We start from the raw sequence: 9,307 nt of genomic DNA on the forward strand, positions 1-9,307 counted from the left end.
ATATATATATAATAATTTAAAATTATACAATTATTTGCTTATTTAAGTTAACTTATACTATAATTTTTATTAATGTAACAAATGATATATATTTATTATTACTAAATAATAAAATTTTTATATTATTAATAATTTAATATTGCTAATAAATTAATATCAATAATATTTTTAGTATATTTATAGATAAATTGATAATTTGATAAATATAACTTAGTATATATTAATATACTTTTACAAAAATATAAATATAGTAGATAAGATATGTATATTTATAATTAATATATTTATATTTTTGTAAAAGTATATTAATATATAATAAGTTATATTTATCAAATTATTAGTTTATCTATAAATATACTAATAATATTATTGATATTAATTTATCAATAATATTATAATAATAATAATATATATATTTTATTTATTTATTAATAATAACTATATATCATTTGTGTGACACCTACCCCACATACCGTAACACAAATAACAAAAATTGAATAACATAATTTTTTTCATAATTGAAATACCAAACATGTTTAATTCAAATCAAAACTCATCTATTTGTGGAATTAAATAGATATTCATACATCTCATGCAACAAGGAATACAACAGAACAATCAAAAAGCAAAATATAAACTTGCATAGTTTGTTTGTTTCTTTCATGGTTCTCTTAAGAACACACAGAGCATTCTAATCCATACAATAAACATCTTACTCATATAATTGTCTCTTACAATTACAAATTCATTCCCTTAGGTTTCTCATAGGAACCATAGAGATATTAAAATTATACATTTATATTTAAATATAAGAAAAATAACAAAAGAAGCATGTATATCCAGAATGGCCCGTTCTGGAATCACATTTTAAGGTACAACAGCCATGTCTGGAACGGCCCGTTCCCAAAGTGGAACAGACCGTTCTGTATTGGCGTAGTGATCATAAATTCATGTGTTAGAACGGCCCGTTCCGCTTTTGTTTTAATAGGCTATTTTAGTAGTTTAGAACGGCCCGTTCCACTATGGGAACGGGCCGTTCTATATTTGCGTATTGATCATAAATTTATGTGCTAGAACGGCCTGTTCCGCTTTAGTTTTAATAGGCCATTTTAGTAGTCTAGAACGACCCGTTCCAGTTTGAGAACGGCCCGTTCTGGGCTACTTAAAAATCAAAATATTACAAAAATTAATTTTCATAAATATTCATTATTAAAATACTAATAATTATTAAAAACCTTTAAAACATTCTATAAAACTCATTAAAATAACTATAAGAAGATAATGTCCACAAATATAAAATAAATAATAATTAACTAATTTAGTTGTTTATTGAAAAATGTCTTTCTAATTTCATAATTTTAAATTTTAAAATTTAAATTTTTAGTTAAAAATTAAAATTTTCTTATTTTTCATTAATAAAATAATATCCTTTAATTTCTTAATTTTTATGCTTAAAAGCAAACTTATAAATTAATCTAATTTAGATTTATGAAAGAAATAAGTGTAACACCCCAATTTTCAAAAAGGTTATTATTATTATTATTATTATTATTAGATGGTATTTGGTCATAATTATTTTAATAATTATAGAGAAATATTATTTTGTACGTTTTAAATAATTATTATTTTGGACAATTATTTTGTACGTATTAAATAAGTATTTTTATTAGCATTTTTAAATAAATATTTATATGTTTTAAGAGAAGGTTGATTTTATATGATATTTTGTTATTGAAATTATATTATTATATTTAGGGTCAGAAATATATTATTATTATAGAGAAAAAAATATTTTATAATATACATGTATTTATTTTATTTAATTATTTTGAGGAAAATTAGAAGTGGGTTAGAAGAGAAGAAAAATGGGTTGGGTTGACCCAGTCCAATGGATTAATTTTAAGAAAGGAGTCAGGTGGTGTTAACCCTATCTGCCTCATTTGCGTTCTGAAGGGTTAGGAAAAAAAAAAGAAACAAAGAGCTCTAAGGAAGAGTACTCAGGAACGATCTTAGATCACACCAAGACCATTCATCTTCTGCTCATCCAGGTACGGGGGAGATGGGTTTCTTCATATGTGAATATAGGGGTGTTCGGGTAGTGAGGGCAATCCCTAAGTCCCTCTAGGAACTCTATTTAAAATTCTGAACGATTATCTGTGCAATCGATGTTCTAAATTCTTAATTCATTTGGAAGAACTTATTTCTTGAATTGTCTTTGAATTCCATTGGGGCTTTCTTGTTAATTCTTTATCCTTAAATTTGATGACTTGAATTTTATGTGTTAAGAAGAGTTTAGATTTTTTTTGTAAAACCAATGGAAACCAATTTTTGAGGCTTGAGATGTATATGGATTGATTTGGAACGTATGAAGAATATAAATGGAGTTAAACTGAACCAACGGGGTGTAGAAGTAGTGAAAATTGGTAAAAACCTTGTTGAAACTCGTAAAACGCAGGTTTAATTTCACAGAGGGGAGTCTGGGCAGAGATTTGGGCGCTCAGCGCCAGTTTTGGGCGTCGGGCGTCGGGACCCCGACATACGTTTGTAATTTTGCGATATCTTTCTGTGTAGTTATCCAAATCGAGTGCCGTTTGTTTTTTTAGAAACTAGACATCTGGGGCTACCATTTAGACATACGAATCGTGTAACAATATTAATATTTGATCAAGTTATGTGAGTTGCAATTTGAGCCTTCCAATCTGTGTGCGAACCACAACATCAATTTTTGTGAGCCCTGAATGGTAACCTAAACGACTTTATTAGGATTTGTGTTCTTCATGAAAGTTGTAGATATTGATGTTAGGATTCTAATGGAGTTGGGATCACTTAGAAAGGATATGTATATCTCGAGTTATGGTTAAATTATTAACTGAATGTCATAGATATTGTGATGTGTGTGAAGAATTATGTGAAATTTGTGATCTATGATGTTGATAACTTAATGATAGGTACCTAGCATGTGAGGATGATATTGCATGGATTGTTATTGACATGTGATGATGTTATATAATGGAGATGCATTAATTATGAGTTATGTGGGATGCATGAGTTGCATGAGACTTATGAGTTGCATGTGGTGCTTGAGAAGCCAGACGTGGCTATATTGGATTGGACCCTGGGCCCAGAGAGGGGTTGAGACAGGGGGGACCATGACGGGAGGCATTAAATGCGTGGGTCGTTGGGTGTTTAATTGCGCAGCTCACTGGCCACAGAGGGTTTAACGGTGGGTGGATTGCCTTTGCACGGGCCGCTGGGTGTTTAACCGTGCAACATACCGGCCCTGGGAGGGTGTGAGAACGGTATGCCCGCATTGGCAACAACTAAGGGAATTGACGAGGTACGCCCATTGTGCGGAGTGCCAAGTTGAGACTCTTAGGAGAGGAGATGTGTATGAGCATATAGTGAGCATGTGTATGAAAGCTTGTATGATTAAAAAAAAATGATGTTTGGTAATTATATGAGATGTATTTGTTGTTTATATTTAATGATGATATTTTGGTGCACGGTGTGGGGTGGGAATTGGGTAGCTCTATGTTCATATATGATGTTATCTATCTCTCACCGTCCTGTTTTTATGTGGTTTTCTTTTAGGTGAAGATGAAGGCACTCATAGTGTTGAGTTCTAAAGGGAAAGGGTTCTGCTATGATAGGATGTGACATTGGGGCATGAATTTAGGATGCTTTAGTTATGAATTGTTATTTGTCGTTTGAGGAGACTTATTTTTAAGAGTTTTATATTCACCTTATATTTTGTAAATTCTGGATTCCTTTCATTTTCTTTAGAGACCTTGATAATTTTCTTTTAAGAGTAAAACTTTATTATTATTAGTATTATTATTTCTATTTATTTCAAGACTTGTGAACCTATGAGTTTTTATTAAAATATGTGGACCCTTCTTGATGTTATATTTATTGAATTATTCTTATTGTTGTTACTTATTTATTATGGGGTAGAAGGGTGTCACATTTAGTGGTATCAGAGCAGGTCGATCCAATCGGCCGTGAGTTATGAGTCTACTATGCTTGTTTGGTAGATGAATGATGGAATATGTTTTGCTTTATGATGAGGATAATGATGATGATGATGATGTTTCCCTTGTGTTGTTAGTGTTGTGCTTACACTTATACTGTTTTCTCAGAATTTGGCTGAAAGACATGATATAGCTTAGTTGAGGCTATTCATGATTTCTTATTTGTTTTGATACTTCTTGCTTACGTAAGAAGTAGTGGTTGAGTGGTATCGCTCGTATTGCAAGCATATGTGCCAGTAGTAGTGGACGAAGCCTTGCTAATCAACTAGAAATTATTGGGACCTTAGATTTGGGTGAGACATTGATTTGTCGAGAGTTTACGGTTAATGGAGTTTCTAGAATCTATAGTTGTAGCGATTGAATCCAAGGAAGTTGTATATGAGAATTGGAGTTTTGGTATCCTTGATGAGAGATTGAAATGTTGGTAATTCCCTTGAGTGTTGGTGTTGGCATGTTTACCGTTTATGGTTTAGGTAGCATGTGAGTTTTATTTTCTAAGTCTGTTGTGCTAAATATGTGAGTTGTTTGGTTTAGGATTGTAGTGGGAATCTTGAATATGAAGTTGAGGTGTGAGTTTGGAAGGGTTGATGTATTTTTGTGGCCTTAGATATATTGATATACTATTGCTGTTTGGTGTAGAGGATATTTTCGCTGCAGTTTTGTTGTGCCATTATGACTACCATATTGAAAGATTTAGATTTTATGATCTTCATAAAAGTTGTAGCCTTAGACGTTATCTTTCCAATGGAATTGGAATCAGGTAAAACGGAGGTCTAGAACTCCAGTTATAGCTACTTTGGTGATCAAAGGTCTAGCTGTAAGCGCCGAATATATCTGTTGTGGTTTTTTAAATTTTTAGCTAAGAAGAGGATCTTTTAGAAATTTATGTCTTCATAAGAGTTTTAACTTATTCTCTTAGCTTTCTTTTGAGATAGGTTTGAGATCATTTGGATGAGTATAACTCTCTAGGTATCATTTTCTTTGATCATTGTTGAAGGGATATGTATGGTGTCATGATATTTTTGAATCGTTAGATCCTTAATTATCTGTTGACTGAGTAGTTAATTATGTGACTAAAGAGATAGTTTAATTTCTAGAGGACTAATATTTCAAACTTAGTTGTTAATTGAGTAAAGCTATTGTGGTGACCGATGTTTTGTGTAGGAAACATTTATATTTATCTTCCCTTATGATTAGAGAGATGAATCCTTTTGGCTCAAATTAGAGATTTAAGTTTGGCTTATAAGGTTACTCTTAGTAGTGTGAGACTAAGTATGACTTGAGTAACGAATGGATTGTTGAAGGAAATTGGAGAAGCACAATTTTGGTGACAAGATATGAGGCTATAGGATAAGGTGGTGGATAAGAGTTTGACTTGGGTGTAGATGGAGTGGTGAAATTAGAGATCTGATATGTATACCTAGTGAACTTACGCTTAGGTCCTTAATCTTTAGAGATGATCATAGAAGTAAAACCAATGTTGTAGCAGATGCCTTGATTATGATAACCTCTGGTATATCGTTTATGATGATTTAAGGGTTGGATTTGATTGAAGAATTTAGAGACTTATGCTTTGTGTGTGAGATTATCCTTAGGAGCATTGAATTGATTATGTTGAAAGTGACTAGTGAATTAATGGATGAGATTAGAGAAGCCTAGGAGTTAGAGCCTTTCTTAGAGAACCAAGTGGAAAAGATTGGTAGGAGTGTAGATAATTTTTTTGAGTAGAATCGATGTTATTTTGAGGTGCAAGAACAAATTTGGGTGCTTAGTAACCTTCAATTAAGAAAGATGATTTTATAGGAAGGACATTCATTTAGGAGCTACTGAGATGTATCGGGACCTTAGGAGGATGTATCAGAGTGGTGCAGCGGAAGCATGGTGGCCTAAGGTGAAGAGAGGAGTAGAGAAATTGTATGCTCGTGTTTAGTATGCAAGAAGTCTTTTGGAATTTTGTAGCACTTAGACGTCCCATTTTGGAACTGTAATGGTGAGTGGATAGACCTTAATTGTAGGTTTGTCTGAGATACTTAAGAGATCGATTCTATTTGTGTTTTAGTGGATAGACTCGCCAAGTTTACTTGTTTTACCTTTAGATATCCTTTGGTGAAATTGATAGAGTTGTACATCAATAAGGTAGTGAGGTTGCATAAGGATTAGAAAGTAAGAAGAGAGAAGTCTACCATTACAAAAATTTCGGGGAAGAAATTTCTTAAAGGAGGGGAGTATTGTAACACCCCAATTTTCAAAAAGGTTATTATTATTATTATTATTATTATTATTAGATGGTATTTGGTCATAATTATTTTAATAATTATAGAGGAATATTATTTTGTACGTTTTAAATAATTATTATTTTGGACAATTATTTTGTACGTATTAAATAAGTATTTTTATTAGCATTTTTAAATAAATATTTATATGTTTTAAGAGAAGGTTGATTTTATGTGATATTTTGTTATTGAAATTATATTATTATATTTAGGGTCAGAAATATATTATTATTATAGAGAAAAAATATTTTATAATATACATGTATTTATTTTATTTAATTATTTTGAGGAAAATTAGAAGTGGGTTAGAAGAGAAGGAAAATGGGTTGGGTTGACCCAGTCCAATGGATTAATTTTAAGAAAGGAGTCAGGTGGTGTTAACCCTATCTGCCTCATTTGCGTTCTGAAGGGTTAGGGAAAAAAAGAGGAGAAACAAAGAGCTCTAAGGAAGAGTACTCAGGAACGATCTTAGATCACACCAAGACTATTCATCTTCTGCTCATCCAGGTACGGGGGAGATGAGTTTCTTCATATGTGAATGTAGGGGTGTTCGGGTAGTGAGGACAATCCCTAAGTCCCTCTAGGAACTCTATTTAAAATTCTGAACGATTATCTGTGCAATCGATGTTCTAAATTCTTAATTCATTTGGAAGAACTTATTTCTTGAATTGTCTTTGAATTCCATTGGGGCTTTCTTGTTAATTCTTTATCCTTAAATTTGATGACTTGAATTTTATGTGTTAAGAAGAGTTTAGATTTTTTTTTGTAAAACCAATGGAAACCAATTTTTGAGGCTTGAGATGTGTATGGATTGATTTGGAACGTATCAAGAATATAAATGGAGTTAAACTGAACCAACGGGGTGTAGAAGTAGTGAAAATTGGTAAAAACCTTGTTGAAACTCGTAAAACGCAGGTTTAATTTCACAGAGGGGAGTCTGGGCAGAGATTTGGGCGCTCAGCGCCAGTTTTGGGCGTCGGGCGTCGGAACCCCGACATACGTTTGTAATTATGCGATATCTCTCTGTGTAGTTATCCAAATCGAGTGCCGTTTGTTTTGTTAGAAACTAGACATCTGGGGCTACCATTTAGACACAAGAATCTTGTAAAAATATTAATATTTGATCAAGTTATGTGAGTTTCAATTTGAGCCTTCCAATCTGTGTGCGAACCACAACATCAATTTTTGTGAACCCTGAATGGTAACCTAAATGACTTTATTAGGATTTGTGTTCTTCATGAAAGTTGTAGATATTGATGTTAGGATTCTAATGGAGTTGGGATCACTTAGAAAGGATATGTATATCTCGAGTTATGGTTAAATTATTAACTGAATGTCATAGATATTGTGATGTGTGTGAAGAATTATGTGAAATTTGTTATCTATGATGTTGATAACTTAATGATAGGTACCTAGCATGTGAGGATGATATTGCATGGATTGTTATTGACATGTGATGATGTTATATAATGGAGATGCATTAATTATGAATTACGTGGGATGCATGAGTTGCATGAGACTTATGAGTTGCATGTGGTGCTTGAGAAGCCAGACGTGACTATATTGCATTGGACCCTGGGCCCAGAGAGGGGTTGAGACAGGGGGACCATGACGGGAGGCATTACATACGTGGGCCGTTGGGTGTTTAACTGCGCAGCTCACTGGCCACAGAGGGTTTAACGGTGGGTGGATTGCCTTTGCACGGGCCGCTGGGTGTTTAACCGTGCAACATACCGGCCCTGGGAGGGTGTGAGAACGGTATGCCCGCATTGGCAACAACTAAGGGAATTGACGAGGTACGCCCATTGTGCGCAGTGCCAAGTTGAGACTCTTAGGAGAGGAGATGTGTATGAGCATATAGTGAACATGTGTATGAAAGCTTGTATGATTAAAAAAAATGATGTTTGGTAATTATATGAGATGTATTTGTTGTTTATATTTAATGATGATATTTTGGTGCACGGTGTGGGGTGGGAATTGGGTAGCTCTATGTTCATATATGATGTTATCTATCTCTCACCGTCCTGTTTTTATGTGGTTTTCTTTTAGGTGAAGATGAAGGCACTCATAGTGTTGAGTTCTAAAGGGAAAGGGTTCTGCTATGATAGGATGTGACATTGGGGCATGAATTTAGGATGCTTTAGTTATGAATTGTTATTTGTCGTTTGAGGAGACTTATTTTTAAGAGTTTTATATTCACCTTATATTTTGTAAATTCTGGATTCCTTTCATTTTCTTTAGAGACCTTGATAATTTTCTTTTAAGAGTAAAACTTTATTATTATTATTATTATTATTTCTATTTATTTCAAGACTTGTGAACCTATGAGTTTTTATTAAAATATGTGGACCCTTCTTGATGTTATATTTATTGAATTATTCTTATTGTTGTTACTTATTTATTATGGGGTAGAAGGGTGTCACATTTAGTGGTATCAGAGCAGGTCGATCCAATCGGCCGTGAGTTATGAGTCTACTATGCTTGTTTGGTAGATGAATGATGGAATATGTTTTGCTTTATGATGAGGATAATGATGATGATGATGATGTTTCCCTTGTGTTGTTAGTGTTGTGCTTACACTTATACTGTTTTCTCAGAATTTGGCTGAAAGACATGATATAGCTTAGTTGAGGCTATTCATGATTTCTTATTTGTTTTGATACTTCTTGCTTACGTAAGAAGTAGTGGTTGAGTGGTATCGCTCGTATTGCAAGCATATGTGCCAGTAGTAGTGGACGAAGCCTTGCTAATCAACTAGAAATTATTGGGACCTTAGATTTGGGTGAGACATTGATTTGTCGAGAGTTTACGGTTAATGGAGTTTCTAGAATCTATAGTTGTAGCGATTGAATCCAAGGAGGTTGTATATGAGAATTGGAGTTTTGGTATCCTTGATGAGAGATTGAAATGTTGGTAATTCCCTTGAGTGTTGGTGTTGGCATGTTTACCGTTTATGGTTTAGGTAGCATGTGAGTTTTATTTTCTAAGTCTGTTGTGCTAAAT

The sequence above is a fragment of the Cajanus cajan genome, chromosome 1 (genome assembly GCF_000230855.2).
Source record: "Cajanus cajan strain Asha chromosome 1, NIPB_CcT2T_4, whole genome shotgun sequence".
NCBI classification, from domain to species: Eukaryota; Viridiplantae; Streptophyta; class Magnoliopsida; order Fabales; family Fabaceae; genus Cajanus; species Cajanus cajan.